Genomic DNA, 15,083 nt, shown 5'->3' on the forward strand with positions numbered 1-15,083 from the left:
TTTGCTGCTGTTCTTATTATTGTTGAGATCTGGAAAATTACCCATCAATCACTCCTTAAGCTGCTCGTGGAAGTTTTGCTGAACGCGGGGTCTGGGTTTGCTGCTGAATTCGTTAATCCTTGCTCCTGAAAAAGAAATAAAAGCCAGGGGAAGCACATTGCACTTCCATTAGGCTGCCTCAATAGCTGTTATTTCCAGCCTGGTTTGCAAATGCACTGATACTGTCATGTGAGATAAGGCACACAATTTGGGATTATTTATTGTAACATTTCCTACAGATGTCTTTTTTTTCAGCACTTTGGGTAGAGTTCCATGCTATCCACATTGGTTGGTTTTCCAGCTTTTTGTTGCTATGGCAGAGAGCAGAATCCTGCGAGCAGAGTGCAGTTTGGATCAGGCCAGGTGTTCACCTAGCCCAGTTTCTTCTCCTCAGCAGTGCTTCCAAAGTGGATGTAACATGCAGAGAAAAGTACATGAGTGGGCTGAACAGGCAGTGAGATCTCCTTAGTGCCTTCTTTTAGCCTCAAGCAAATTGTGGCTGAAGTATAAATCCCCTGCAGTTGGTTTTGGTCTATAAATTTGAAAAAACAGAGTAAAGTGGAAAGACATCTATCCTTGGAGTAATAGGCTATTAAATCTTTTATTTATCCTGCAGCATGCATAGCTTATAACACAAGGAACTCAGCAGGAAAGGAGTCAGGGACCCCACAAACAAAATGCCTTTGGGATAAGGTGGGTAACTTGGGGGATGCATCTGAGGCACTGGGGTGATGATTTTTTAGGACTCAGTCTTGCAGTAGGTAGCAGGGAAGGTAAATATTGGGATTGACAGGTAATACCAGAGGAGGCTTCAGCTGCTAATTGCAGGGTGATGAACTGGGACTGCAGTGCAGAACCCAGGGACAGTTATCTATTTATTATCTATCTGTCTGTCTGTCTATCTATTTATCCATCCGTCCATCCATCCATCCATCCATGATTCCATGGATCCATCCATGGATCCATCCATAGATCCATCCATCCATCCCTCCATGGATTCCATCCATCCATCCATCCATCCATCCATCCATCCATCCATCCATCCATCCATCCATGGATCCATCCATCCATCCATGGATTCCATCCATCCATCCATCCATCCATCCATCCATCCATCCATCCATCCATCATCCATCCATCCATCCATCCATCCATCCATCCATCCATCCATCCATCCATCCATCCATCATCCATCCATCCATCCATCCATCATCCATCCATGGATCCATCCATCCATCCATGGATTCCATCCATGATCCATCCATCCGTCCATCCATAGATCCATCCATCCATCCATCATCCATCCATCCATCATCCATCCATCCATCCATCCATCCATCCATCCATCCATCCATCCATCATCCATCCATCCATCCATCCATCCATCCATCCATCCATCCATCCATCCATCATCCATCCATCCATCCATCCATCCATCCATCCATCCATCCATCCATCCATCCATCTATCCATCCATCCATCCCTCCCTCCCTCCATCTCCTGTCTCTCACAGCCAGGGAAGGAGGGTTTGGCCACACCAGGACAGTCCAGCTCAGGAGTGGGTGAAGGAAAGCACTCACAGAGGTGTGGGAAGCTGCCCTGAAGAAACTGGAAGTGATAAGGGAACAAGGAGAACAGGGGAGGAGAGGAGCAGACATTTTCCTCTTCCACCTCCAGCACTCCTGGTGAGCTGTGAGCTGGAGAAGGTTGAACTGGAGATGGAGAGAACCCTGCAGCTGTTGGAGTTGGGGTCAAAACAAGACATTTTCTACAGAGTCCTGAGATGTGATTTTCTCACTCCAGTCCCAAAGCAGAAGTTGCTTATTTCCTTGTCTGGATGTGGCCAAAACCTCATGACAACAGCCACTTCTGCAAGATTTGACAGATGATACTGTGGGACTTACAGGAGTGACTAATGAGATTTCCATCATTTTTTGGGAGGATGTCCCAGATCAACTCTTATGATAATAACAGCTCTGAAGATGAATTTGAGGCTGGGTTTGGTTCCAGATCTTTCAGTCATTCTAAAATTAACTCCCCTTTTCATCTCACACATAGGTACAGGGAGGAAAGCGGGGGAACAGAAAGCCCTCATGAAATGTTTGTTAATCGGGGAACGAAGCACCTGTGCTCTCCCATGTATTATTTCTATTTTCAAAGGCGAATGCAAAGTCCACTGGGTGGAATTTAAACCGCTGTCACTGAGCTAACTGCAGGAACACGGCGTTACTATGGAAAATTCCTGATTAAAGTCTGCAAAGAATTTCCTATGCAGAGGCTGTTTATTAATAGGTACCTCAGCCTCGCATCTGACATTGACAATTCTGCCCTTTAAATGCATCATTTTGCAAGCAGCGTGATAAAATGCTGCACTACATTTTTTTTTTTTCTTTGTTTTTTTTTGGAGGAAGAGGGAGCCTGTCCCAGCCCCCCCCCCCCACTCAGGCCTCTGACTGCTACAGTTTGCTTTGCTAAGCACAGGAACAAAAACTGCAACCATGAAATTATTTTAACAAGACCATGAAAAAGAGGGACAAAAAAAAAAAAAAGAAAAAAGGACGGCGACAACAACAACAATTTGCCCAAGTGATGCTTGGAAAAAAAATAAATTCCTCTCTCTAAACTAATTAAACTGTACTATGTGTCCTTGTGCAGTTCCTGGTGTTTTTCTGGTTCACTCAGTTTCAATAGATGCACAAGGACCGGAGCCAGAGCTCCTGAGTGACTAGTTCAGAACAAAAGCAGCTCTCCTGAGTATTCCTGAGCAGCCAGCAAATTGAGGGAAAGTTATTTTGGGTTAATCAATGTACTTCAGTTGCAATCACATTTAGCTTCTTACAGAGGAGCCTGCAAACAAGGAATTACTGTTCTGGGCTCAGCTATGGATGGCACTGGAAAGTGTTACTGGCTAGACTGTGCTCTTCTCAATGCCCCCCCTTTTTGTATTTTTGGTTGGTTTTTTTTTTTCCTTCCTCCTTTTTTCATTGGTGTCCTGAATTTGATTTGGCAGTTTTATGTGTCCTCTCCATTTGCATGTCCTTCCCTCCCTGTTTATTTATTTATTTATTTATTTATTTATTTATTTATTTATTTATTTATTTATTTATTTATTGCTGGCACCAGGAGCCTGGGAAATTATTGGCAATTGCTTGAAAGTCCCTGCAGGGGAGAATTCTTGCCATGTTCTAGCCAGGCCTGCTGTGTGGAGCCGGAGCAGTTGTGTTCAGCTTCCCAGCAGTGAATCCCTGATTTCTGCAGGTGGAAGGCCCTGGGAATCCCTCAGGGCTGGGGAGGCAGTGGGAAGGTGCCTCCAGCATCCCCAGGGACAGGCAGGGTGGATCAGGCTCCCAGGTGAGCCTCACAGCCCGTGCTGAGCTGAGCAATGAAGGAATGGCTTCAAACTGACAGAGAACAGGTTTGGATGGGATATGGGGAAGGAATTGTTCCCTGTGAGGGTGGGCAGGCCCTGGCACAGGGTGCCCAGAGCAGCTGGGGCTGCCCCTGGATCCCTGGCAGTGCCCAGGGCCAGGCTGGATGCAGCTTGGGGACACCAGGGACAGTGGGAGGTGTCCCTGCCCATGGGGCAGGGGTGGGATGGGATGATCTTAAAGGTCCCTTCCAACCCAAACCATGAAAATTATTTCTTTTAACAATCACTTCTCCTCTGGAGTATCTGAATATTGGAAAATGCATTTCCCTTCCCCCAGGACCTTTTGCTGACCTGAGGTGCACAGAGCTCACAGGGGTGACCTGGGTGAGGGTCCCTGATGTGACCCTGGGGTGCTCAGCCTCTCTGCCTCCTGCAGCCCTTCTGGGGCAGCAGAGCTGCTGCAGTGCCTGGCCCAGCCCCACTGAGGCTTTCTGGCCCCATGACCAGAAGTTCTGTAGGTATTTACAGCCCTGAGAGCCATCATGTGTTAAATGGGCTCCTAAATGATTGCTCCTGCTGCAGCGTTTCATTCATCCAGCCACTCCTTGTCACTCAGGGCTGTGCTGTTCCACACAAAAATGCCAGCTGTCCTGGCACTCAGGCTGGGCTGGAAGAACCAGTTCAATAGATCTGTATCTGCCAGTTCCTGCTCTCCCTGCAATCCCCAAATCCAGCTCCTCCATCCCTCAGGAATCCAGACTTTCCTACCCCCAGTGAGGGTCCTGCCTGCTCACACCCCAGCCCTGATGTTTCATTCAGAACTTAGTTGGTTACAAGGTAGAGATGCTCAGAGCTGACTGAATTCATGCAGGATTTTGGGGTTTCCAAATCACAGGTCTGCATGTTACCTAATCTCTTGCAATTAAATTATATGGAAAGATAAAAATCCAGGCAGCTTCCCAGAGAAGTTTGGATGTTTCACATCCCATCTGTCCTCCCAGGAAAATACATAACACTGGTTTATATCACCTGTAAGTTTTCACTTCACAAGGTTGCTCTCCAGGTCAACAGAATCCTGTTGATAGGGAGCCTTTTTGAATGACAAAACATGTTTTCATTCAAAAAGAGCCCCAGACCAGCATCATTGTGCAACAGTGTTCAGAACCTGGCTGTGCCTTCCCAAACTGGGCTGCACAGCAATGGTCCAACTCTCTGAATGGTTTAAAGTGTGATTTCAGCTCCTGATACCAATGATTATTGGATCTAAACCCCTGCTTTGCAGCTCTATGTGCCAGGATGGCTAAAGCTCAGCTGGCAGAGCCCCTCTGTGCCCATCCTGGGCAGGACAGGGCAGGGACCCCCCTTGGGTCCTGTGGAACCCCTTGAGTGACCCTCAGGCTGAAGGGACACTCTGTGCCACGGGCACAGCACTCAGCCCAGGTGTTCAACCCCAGCACACAGTGTGGGGGTCTGAGCCTCACAGAGGCAGGAGAACACGAGCACATCCAGATCCACAAACGCTGCTTTTGTTGTACTCCGAGGAAGGGGAGAAACTTCTGTGGGTGAGACCTTCTGTTTCAGAGCCTTACAGTCCATCTGCTCTGGAGTACATGTGAACGTTTTCTAGTTCAGCTCCTTCTGTTAATTTTTGTTTAGAGGGGCTGTTTAAAAATGTCTTTATCTGGGTTTGCTTGTGCCATGCTTGTAGGATTCTTGGGAGGAAGCCACGTCTTGGAATCCCACAACTTTCTCAGGCATGTTTTTCACTGCTTACTGTGCTCTGCTGCCATTATTTTCCTGGCTTTGAAATAAGCATTTTTATCCTTTTTTTTTCCCATCCTTTTCCTTTAGCATCAAAAAGCAGCTTTCCTCCAGTTCCCTTGATAAAATGTACAGTTGGACATTCTGCTTTCTGGAGCTGCATCTGAACCAGGAGTGCAGACCTGAGTGCTGAGCAGCAGGCTGAGACAAAACTCTGCTTTGTCCTTGGCACTCACATTTTCTGAGACTGTTTTCTTGAGACCACATCAAAATGCAAAACAGAGATCTGGACCTGTAAGTGTGAAAACTTGCTTACTTAATTGCAGGTGGTTTTGAAGGGCTGTTTATAAACACTTGAAAACTGAGTGTTACAAGAGTCGCCGTGCCAAGGAACAGTTAAAACTTTGAAAAGTCTTAGTGATTGAGAGAAACTAAAGGTTTTGGCATGGAGACCAAGCTTTAGTACCTCTAGGCAATTGTGTAAGACCAAATCAGTTTGGCCTCGAGTTCACCCCCTGGTTTTGGGGTTTTATACACTGAAATACTTGGTCTGCCAGGGCCGTGTCAAGGCTTAAACACTCCAGGCCCTTCACAAGGTGTTAACCACACCTTTAAGGCAGCAGGAAATGTGCACAACCAAGCCCAAAGACTACACACAGAGCTGAAAGCAGGAAAACTTGAGTTTAATTTGCACTGGGAGAGGAGAGGATTTGACTTCTGAGTGCTTGTGCTCCCACACTGCCCCCAAAGCCAGCACGTGTCAGCTGGAGCAAAGAGCTGCCAGGTCAGGAGGGTTCTGCTCCAAGGGCTCCCCAGTGACCAAATGACCTCTCTGAGCTGCAGCTTTTCCATCCAAACCCTGCTGGCCTGAGCCTCAATCAATGCCAGCAGAGCTCTCCACGTGAGTGCTCCCCAAGCCTGGGGTGCTCCTGCAGCTGCTGGGGCTGGCCCCAAAGCAGGAATAGCAACCAGAGGTGTCTGTCCTGCCTCTGACCCTGCAGCTTCTCACTCGTGGGTCAGAGCCCTCTTTCCCTGCCCTTCACCTTCCCCTCACACAGCTGCCTGCAGTCCCACCACAACGAGCATCCATTTGACTCCAGCCAGGAGCTCTAATTAAATTAAGCTGCTTCCATGACCAGCAGGTCAAATTTCTCAACTACAATTGACATTTCCATTCTTATTGTGTCTTCCTTATTGGATTAAGGCTTGATCAAGGGAGATCATTTACTGGGGCAGCATCCAGAGGGACACAGGCACGTCCTGGAGCCTGCTCCCTGCTCGTGTGCTGTGAGAGGATCTCAGCCTGGGGGGTCACACAGGGCAGTTCTCCACAGCCCTTTGCTGGCCAGTGGTCAACTACAATTTTTTCCTGACTGAAAGCTGTTAGCATTCAGGTAGGTTTATTTATAGGCTTGTTTGTGCTGGCTGTGTCATGGATGTTTATGATTTTAGCTGCTCTGCTCTCTCCAAGAATGTCCCATTCTGCTGGCAGTGTTCACAAAGGCCAAGGGGAGACCATGTCTTGACAATAAATTCTCTGTCAGGAGCCCTTGCAAGGTCAGACCTGATATATCTGTAATGTAGATTGCATTATGCTTATGTTTGTGTGTGACACATACATATATTCTGTATGTTGAAACACCAACACTTAGCTCTGCAGCCCCCAGCTTCTCCTGCAAAAAATGAAAACCTTCTGGTTAAAAAATGTCATGTGCTTTAGCTTCTCTCTTTCTTTTTTTTTTTTTTTTTATTTTCTTTAATAGGGATGTTTGGGCTGAGTTTAAAAAAGAAAATTATTTAACTTCTGATTTATGAGGCTTAAGGGTTATGTCTTTAAGCTTTTCTTTGCAGTTGTGGTATCTAGGAAAAATGAAAGCGAAGACTTTTAGTTAATGAGAAGAGTCCAGCAGTTTAGACTTCATGAAAATTACCCAATTCCACGAGGCTTGCAGGAAAACTGCTGGGGGTGTGAACCCAGCCATGTCCTGGGCAGGGCTGTGAGGAAACACTGCCTGGGCTTCTGCTCCTATGAAGTGAGGGGGAACCAAGAGAAAGGGCTGTAGCACTGGGGCAGCGGTGCTGCCCAAACCTCGGTGCAAAGGAGGCTGAATTATTGATGTAGCCCATCCTAGCAGAGCTTCCCAGCTGCATCACAGGCTGGCAAATCCCCAGGCAAACCTTCCAGGCCAGGCTGGACAGGACTTGGAGCAGCCTGGGACAGTGGGAGGCGTCCCTGCCATGGCAGAGGTGGCACCGGATGGGGTTTAAGGTCCCTCCCAGCCCAAACCACTCCGTGATCCCAATTCATGGCACCACCTCCCTCCTGCACCTGCAGCCAGTGATCCTGTGCTCCCAAGGCAGGAATTTACAGCTCAGCCCTGCTCTGCTCAGGTGTTCAGCTGCTGGTTTCCATCCTCAGCATCTCCAGCCCCGTTTCCTGGATGGCACCAGAGCCAAGCTGTTCCCTCCCCAAGCTCCCAGGCCATTTCCAGAGCTCAGTGCCAGCTCCCCCAGGTGCCCCAGGAGCCCTGCACACCCCGAGGCTGCCCGGCCTGGCCAGAGCCCGGGCTCAGGCAGGGATGTTCTGTGCCCAACGAGGGCTGTGCAGGCAGCTCCTCATTTCTATGGTAACGCTGCTCCTGCTCCTGCTCCTCCCTGTGCTCACACAGCCCCATCCACCATCCCCAGCCCCTGTGATTGCACCACTCCCAGTCCTCCACCCCTCGGGCCAGGATTTAGAAATGTCCCTTCTCCTCAATTCCTGTAGCAAGGAGGAAACAGGAATGCCCAGGCTATGGGATTTATGTGAATTCTTAATTATCAGAGGTTTTCTTTGCAGGAGTAGGGCAAGCAGAGCATGGCTTCTCCTTGGGACTTTGCAGGAGGAAAGAAGGTGATGGCTCTGCTACAAATGGACTGGTTTAGCCAGCTTTGGATTGTTTTGGATACACTCAGGGATGCTGCAATGACTCAGAGAAAATTGCTGCTTTGTCTGAGAGACACGTTTACTTCTCAGGGTAATGAGTTGATCTCCTCTCTGATTAGATTTCTCTGCAGTGCTCCTCACCAGTGGGTGTTGGCAGCCATGGGAGTGGTGGAAGGTTTAACTCAAAGGAGACAGCAGAGAGGAACCTGCTCTGCAAAGGGATATTAAAATAATAATAATTTTTTTTTTTAAAAAAGAGCTTTAATTGCAGCTTAAGCTGATCATACATAACAGCCACCTCCTCCCAGCTTGGTCAGCTTCTTCAGCCTGAAGCAGCCTGATCTCTGTCAGCTCTGAGATCAGCAGGAAGCTGAGGTGGTTCACAGCCCTGCCAGCACTTCCTCCAGCTGGCAGACTCACGGGTGTCACCAGGGCAGCTCAGTTCCCCACACAGAGGGTGCAGAGAGCTCTCAAGGTGGGCTGGGAGCTGCCTCTGAGCAGGGAAGGAGCTCAGGAAGGGCTCAAACCAAAGCACATCCAGCCCTGTGGAGCTCATCCCAAGCTCCAGCTGCTGGGGAATGTCACTGCTGAGTGTTCATCTTCAATATTATGATTCATTCCAGAGCACGGGAGAACTTTGTTTCAGGCAAACATGACATAAGAGTACAGCTGGCTGAATAATAGCAGTGACATTTTCTACGGCAATTAATTAGAACTGAAATTCCAGTCGGATCTGCCCCTCTTCAAAGGCCTTCTCCAGGCATTCCCACACAGGCACGGAGTGCTTGCACAGGTGGAAATGCTGAGCTCACATAGGCAAGGGCTTGCAGAGGAACAAACTTGATTTGGGGAGTTTTTCAGCGAGGGAAAACTCCCCAGCAGTTTTATTTCTCACGTTACAGAGCAGGAATGAATTCCAGCTGACACCTGAATATCAAACAATAATAATTAGAGGGTGAAAAGTAAATAGCTTGTGAAATGGTTTTGAATAATAGACAAAAGCACTGCTTATGCAGGGGTTGTTTCAAATGGAGGGAGAAAAGGGCTTCTATGGCCACGTCTCACAGCCCATGTGGGACAGGCCAGCAGGGTGGTTGCACTTTCAAGGCTTCCCTCTCCCTTTCCCCATTCTTCCTCAAATTCCTCCTCAGCCCAGCAGTGCACTGGGAACCTCAGCAGTGGTTTGGCAGCTGCCATGTCACCTCGACAGCAAGGCTTGTGATCTTTACAGGGAGTGGGATACGATGCTTTGCCTCCAGCCCAGTTGTTTCTTCTTGCAAGAAAATAAAATTTGGAAGGACAAGATTTTCCAAAAGACCATTTTGGCTTAATTTTGAAAAAGGCACAGAAATGTCCAGGCCATTTCAATTGACATTTCAAACACATCTTTTTTTTCTTCTCTTTTTTTTTTGGTTTGTTTTTAATCTTTGTTTTGATTCAGGCTGACTCTTCCTTTAAAAATGTTCTGGAGTTTGGTTATTACGAAGTCCAGCGGGAAACATTTTTTTGCCCAGTGCCAAGCTGCCTCTTTATAACTTCTAAAATATCAAACAAAATTACTCATTTGTGTTTACAGAATTGTCAGCCATCTGAAAACTCCCATGCCTGATCTGGCTGTACCCACTCCTCTCATCCATCCTTGCCACGTTTTGGTTGGGAAGTGCTGATGCACCACAGCTCAACGGAGCCTCCTTCATTCCAAGGCACATTGGGCTCTGTTTGTTACAATAATAATAATAATAATAATAATAATAATAATAATAATAATAATAATAATAATAATAATAATGGATTTGATCCAATTCCCTGAGAAGCCAGGAGTTGTCCAGCATTGTGTCTCTTCCCATTTCAAGCCACACCATTAAAGGTCTGAGGAATTCTCACTTTCCTGCAGTTTTCCCCCCCTGTGCTGCCCCAGAGCTGAGTCCTGGCTGGGCAGAGACTCAGTGCCAGCCTGTCAGGTGGAAATGCTTTCCAATCATTCTCTAGAGGGTTTTTCTGGGAGCAGGCAGAAATTTTAGTCTCATTTCAGTCTCTATCTGGTACCTCACAATCCCAAATCCTATTACTGGCTCTTCTGCACCAGCAGAAATTGCCTCTTCAGCATTTCAGAACACAACTAGTGAGTTCTAGCTCTGAGAAAGAAAACAAGAAGTTTCATCAGGGTTTTGTTTTTTATTTTATTTATCAGAGATGATCCCTTCCTCTCACAAAATGCATTCAAGTCAGGATGTTCCCCCAAGCTCATCCTGCTGGGATGAGAGCTGTGCCTTCAGCTGAGGGAATGCTCCTCGTGGAGGGAAAAATGTTTTCCTCCCTGTCCCCCTCTCTGTGCACGTTCTCCCTGTGCTCTGACAAACCCAAGAGCAGCGAGCAGTGTGTGAGCACAGGGGATGTGTTTGTTCTCCTGCAGGGGAACAAATCAGAGATTAATCAGCCTTCTGCTTCTTTCATTGCCCAAGGAAACCTGCAAACCTTAAATAGCATTTGTGGTCTTGTTCTTTACGTTCTGGAGGGGATTTTTACAAATTGCTGAGCGCTTTGCTTTGGTGGGCAGGTTAGTTCATGTTGCAGCATTGCTGGCTGGGGCTGTCAGGGCAAAGGATCAATAGCATTTTCCACTGGGAATGTGCCTCCCCTCCTTCTCCTCCAGTCCCCTCCAGCCTTTCTGACTTTGTGGATTCTGGCTCCAAGGCAAGCAGTTCCCTTTGCTTTGGGAAGCAGCATCTTCTCCCACATAAAAAAATCAGTTTAGCTTGGGATTTTCAGTGCAGCCTAAGATGTGTAGGTGCCCAAACCCCCAAATTAGATTAATCTAAATCCCAAAGCAGCTCTGAAACATCTCTGTCGAGGTTCCTTTTATCACTAAGGGACTTAAAAGCAGAGTAAGTTGATGATGACTTCGGGTGGCTGATTTAATGCCTAGAATGTGTTAGGTGCTTGTTTTTTATGCATTTCAGTGGGATGGATAGATGCCTCAGCAGCAAGCGGGTTCACCACTTGGTCTGCAGGGCTCAGACCCTCTCTGGTGTTTGGGCAACAGTGTGAGAGTTTGGGGGCACTGAGGCTGATGTGACAGAGGAACAGAGCTGGTGGAGAGCAGGCCAGTGGAGCTGCTGCTCTGAGGCACTGCCATGTCCACAGGTGACACAGAGGGGTCAGAGGTGGGCACAGAGCCCAGTGGGGCAGACCTGCAGGCTGGGGCAGAGCAGGGTGCTCGGCACAGAGGTGCAAAGCACCAGGAGAGGTTTCAGGAAGGATGAAGGCATGAAAGCCACGTGGGCAGGGCCAGGGGCAGGTGGGGAGAGCTCTGCTTTCCCTGCAGGAGTGTTTTGACAGCTGTGGGAGCTGGGAACTGGCAGAGCAGGGAGAGCTCAGGGCTGTGCAGAGCTCGGGGCAGGAGCAGCGGTGCCTTGGCAGGGCTGAGGCAGCCCCTGAGGCCAGCAGAGCTGTGCTTCACTGCCCAAAGCTTCCTCTGCAACCCCCTCTCCTCACCCTGCATCTCCCACCTGCTTCTCCATCAGCACTGCATGCCCAATGCCTGGGTGGGAGGCTGTGGAGCCACAGGAGGAACGGTGGGGAGGCTTTGAACAGGTAATTCTGGTGCTGCTGGGGCACAAAGGAGGGGCTGGCTGCAGGCAAGCCAGCAGGCAGTTTGTGTTTGGGAGTGTGGGAATAGAGGAAAGGCTGAAATGGAACATGTGGCAGGAGAAATGACGTGGATTCCACGCAAGGGTGAGTCAAAGACTGAGACAAGGAGGAAGCTGAGGCTCAGACTGGTAAAGAAGGGACATTAGTGCCTTCTGCAAAATGAAAACACACCAGGAGAGAAGGTGTGGGGGGAAGGAGTGAGAACATCCTTGGGTTCTTGGCCTCTGAGGACAGTTGTCCTGTGCTGTCACCCAGTGAAGTGAGCCCTGGCTATCTCAGGGTAGGAGTTACCTGTATTGAGGTGGGTAAAACCCACCCCTGTCCTAATAAAAGACAGAGACAAACCCAGAACCTGCCCACTGAGCATCTCCTAAGGCAGTCGCTCACAAAACACTTTGTGAAGAGCTCAGAAAGTCATTCCCAGAGGCAATATTCCTCAGGGGACTGTCACAGCACACTCACTCATGAATCTCTACACGTAATAACAGGTGAGGAATGCACAGAATAAAGCTTTTTCTAAAGACAGCTGAGAAAAGCTGAGTTGTCTCAATGTGGATCTGCAGCTTTTTCACTCAAATCAGCAAAGCCAGCAAGAGGGCCTGAATCAGGACCATCCTGTTTGGAAAGCAGGGCCCTGGGAATGGGAGCAGGAACAGGTACATAAGCAAAGTGGAAATCATTACACTACAGGCTTGCATGAGCATGGCTTAAAGAAGGCATTCAGGTCAGTCTCCACCCAGGAGGGATCCAAGCACACACTGTACTGGGAAGGGAAAAGTCTGAGCCAACTATGTAATCATTCTCCACCTTATCATTGCCCCAACATGACTAATGAGCCAGGGACAGACTGCAGGGAATGAGGAACGTGGAAGCAGCAGCAAAAACAAAGTAGGTGTTTGCAACACCTCTTACTCTGAGCAAGTGCACTGAAATCATTGGCACAAAGCAGGGGAAACGACCCTAAATCAGGTGTTTGGGTGGTTTTCTAACTTGTCCACCAAACTGGTTTTTATCCCACTGGGAGGGTGTGAGGTGAGAATGAAGGAGCTGTTATTGTAAACTTAACTTTGATCATCTTGTCTCGAGCCTTGGTTTCAAGCCCTTGCAGCAGACCCCAGCAGTGGAAATGAGGTCAGACTGACAGCAGGAGCTGCTGGTTCTGTGCACCAGGTGCTCAGCACATCCACCTGGCTGCTGCTCCTGGTTTGGAGCCAGGTCTGAGGCAGGCAGGGCTGGGAGACCCTGCAGGGCTGGGCTGAGCTGTGCCTGCCACTGCTGCTCATCTTTCTTTTCAAGTGCTGGATCCCACAGGTCAGGGGGGGAGATCCTCATCTCCAGTTATTTATAAAGTGTCTTTTGACAGAGCTGTGAGTGAGGGAGGACTTGGCTGTACTGTCAGTGACCAGAGGTATAAAAAAAGCCCTGGCTTTCAGGAACACTAAACTAACTGCGAAATAAATAAATAAAATGAAGAGCTCACTCTCGTTATTGTGCTGCAGGCATCATTTATTAGATGCTGCTGTGCTGTGGAGTCCTTATCTCTCCCTCCAGATAGTGTAAATCAGAACTCCTGTTGCTGACACCCCGAGAGCATTCTCATCTGTCAGAGATTTAGCTGCCCTTTCCTCGTGTGTTTTCCTGCAGAGTGATTTTTTATTTTCACTTTAACCCTCGGCGCTCTCATCATTCATGGCTTACACTCTCAGCAAATAAAGGGCTGGGGAGGGATGCTCCAAGGTCTTTTGTTGCTGTTGATGAACGTTTCTCTCTGTCCTCAGTGAGAGCATCTCTGTCACAGGCAGATGCTTCAGCCACACTGAAAATGTGCTGCTTTATGCAGGGCAACCCACAGGTTCCTCCCTCTCTTCCCAACCCAGCTGCAGCCATTGGGTTTTCCCCCTCCCTGCACTGTGCCTTTCAATATTATTCCTTTAATGGGCTTAATGATTTTTCCACTCCTGAAACATGAATCAAACATACAAATTACTCTTGAAGGTACTCGGGAAAAGCTGTGGTTTTATTGAACTCTCAGTGAGAATCAGCAGCACCTCAGCCAGAGGCAGGAGGAGCAGACCCCACGTGAGGGGTGATCCATCTCAGCCAGGCAGCAGATTTGGTGATTCATCACTGTTTACCACCTTTAAACACATTTTCCATTCATCCTGATGATTTACTGTGGCAATGGGGCTAAAAAATCTACTTTAAATGAGTGGCTCTCAGACTAGCTGGACTCTAGGAAAGATGTCAACTTCTCTCACAGTGCTAAGGCACTTTGTGCAAAGTCATAGAGCATGGGCTGTAAGTGATAACTCTGCTTTTGCTGATATTATTTAAATACTTGTGTGTGTGCTTACTTTTATGACCTTTCTCATTTCTCTCTTGCCAGTGGGTGTCTTGGCTTTATTAAAATTTATGTGTTTCTCCAAAGTCAATCCAATCTTCCCTCCTTTTGCCATCACACTCATAACATTCATAACTCAGCTGTAAAAGCTGTCAATAAGGAAACAATTGAGTTTTAAAGGGAAAAAGGGCAGTGCCTTCTTGCCCATAAAACTATATGCAAACTATCTGGGTAAAAGCCCCAGATTTGGACTGCAGCAAAGAACTTTGTGCCTTCCTTTCAGCAAAGGTCCTGAGCACACCAATTTGCTGGATCTAATTTCACCCATTTTTAATCTGTCTGTGAAACAGAGATGTCCTCAGGTTCTACTGTCCAACCAGAAGGACAGAAAGGGACTTTCTGAGGAACTCAGATTAAAAATTAGGGTAATGTGCTGAGAAACAATCTGAGTTGTGATTGAGACATTCAAAAGTGTAAATTGATATAATTTTGGTGACCAGGGACTATGAAAAATTAGGTTGTGCCTGGCTCTCTTGGGAGTGTTCTGACAGCTAAACCACACACCTGAATGCAAAACCAGGCGTGTTTGTATACCCTGTAAATATATTTATATTCACCTGTGGCTTTAATGAAGATAGAAGTGTATATTGTGTGTGTGCTCCATACATTCTGCACTGAGATACTCAGCTCCCATCTTAGTGCAAACAATAGTGCCAAACCCCATTTTTCATGCTTGAATCTTTCAGAGACAGATTCAAATAGTTGTTTTGTGCCCAGAAAATACTACTCTCAGGAGATGGTGGGTCACCAAATCCAATTCCCTTTTATGGTGATTCTGATCCAGCTGTATTTAGCTCCCAAAATTGCTTAAAAATCCAAACAAAGCAACCCATCATTGGAGGAGAACTTCAGAAAGTAGCTCTGAAGCCTCCCAGCAACAACTGCTCCATGCTCTGCAGGTTGGAGCTGCTGTTTTCAGCACAGGAACACAATCC

The sequence above is a fragment of the Molothrus aeneus genome, chromosome 15, assembly GCF_037042795.1.
Source record: "Molothrus aeneus isolate 106 chromosome 15, BPBGC_Maene_1.0, whole genome shotgun sequence".
NCBI lineage: Eukaryota > Metazoa > Chordata > Aves > Passeriformes > Icteridae > Molothrus > Molothrus aeneus.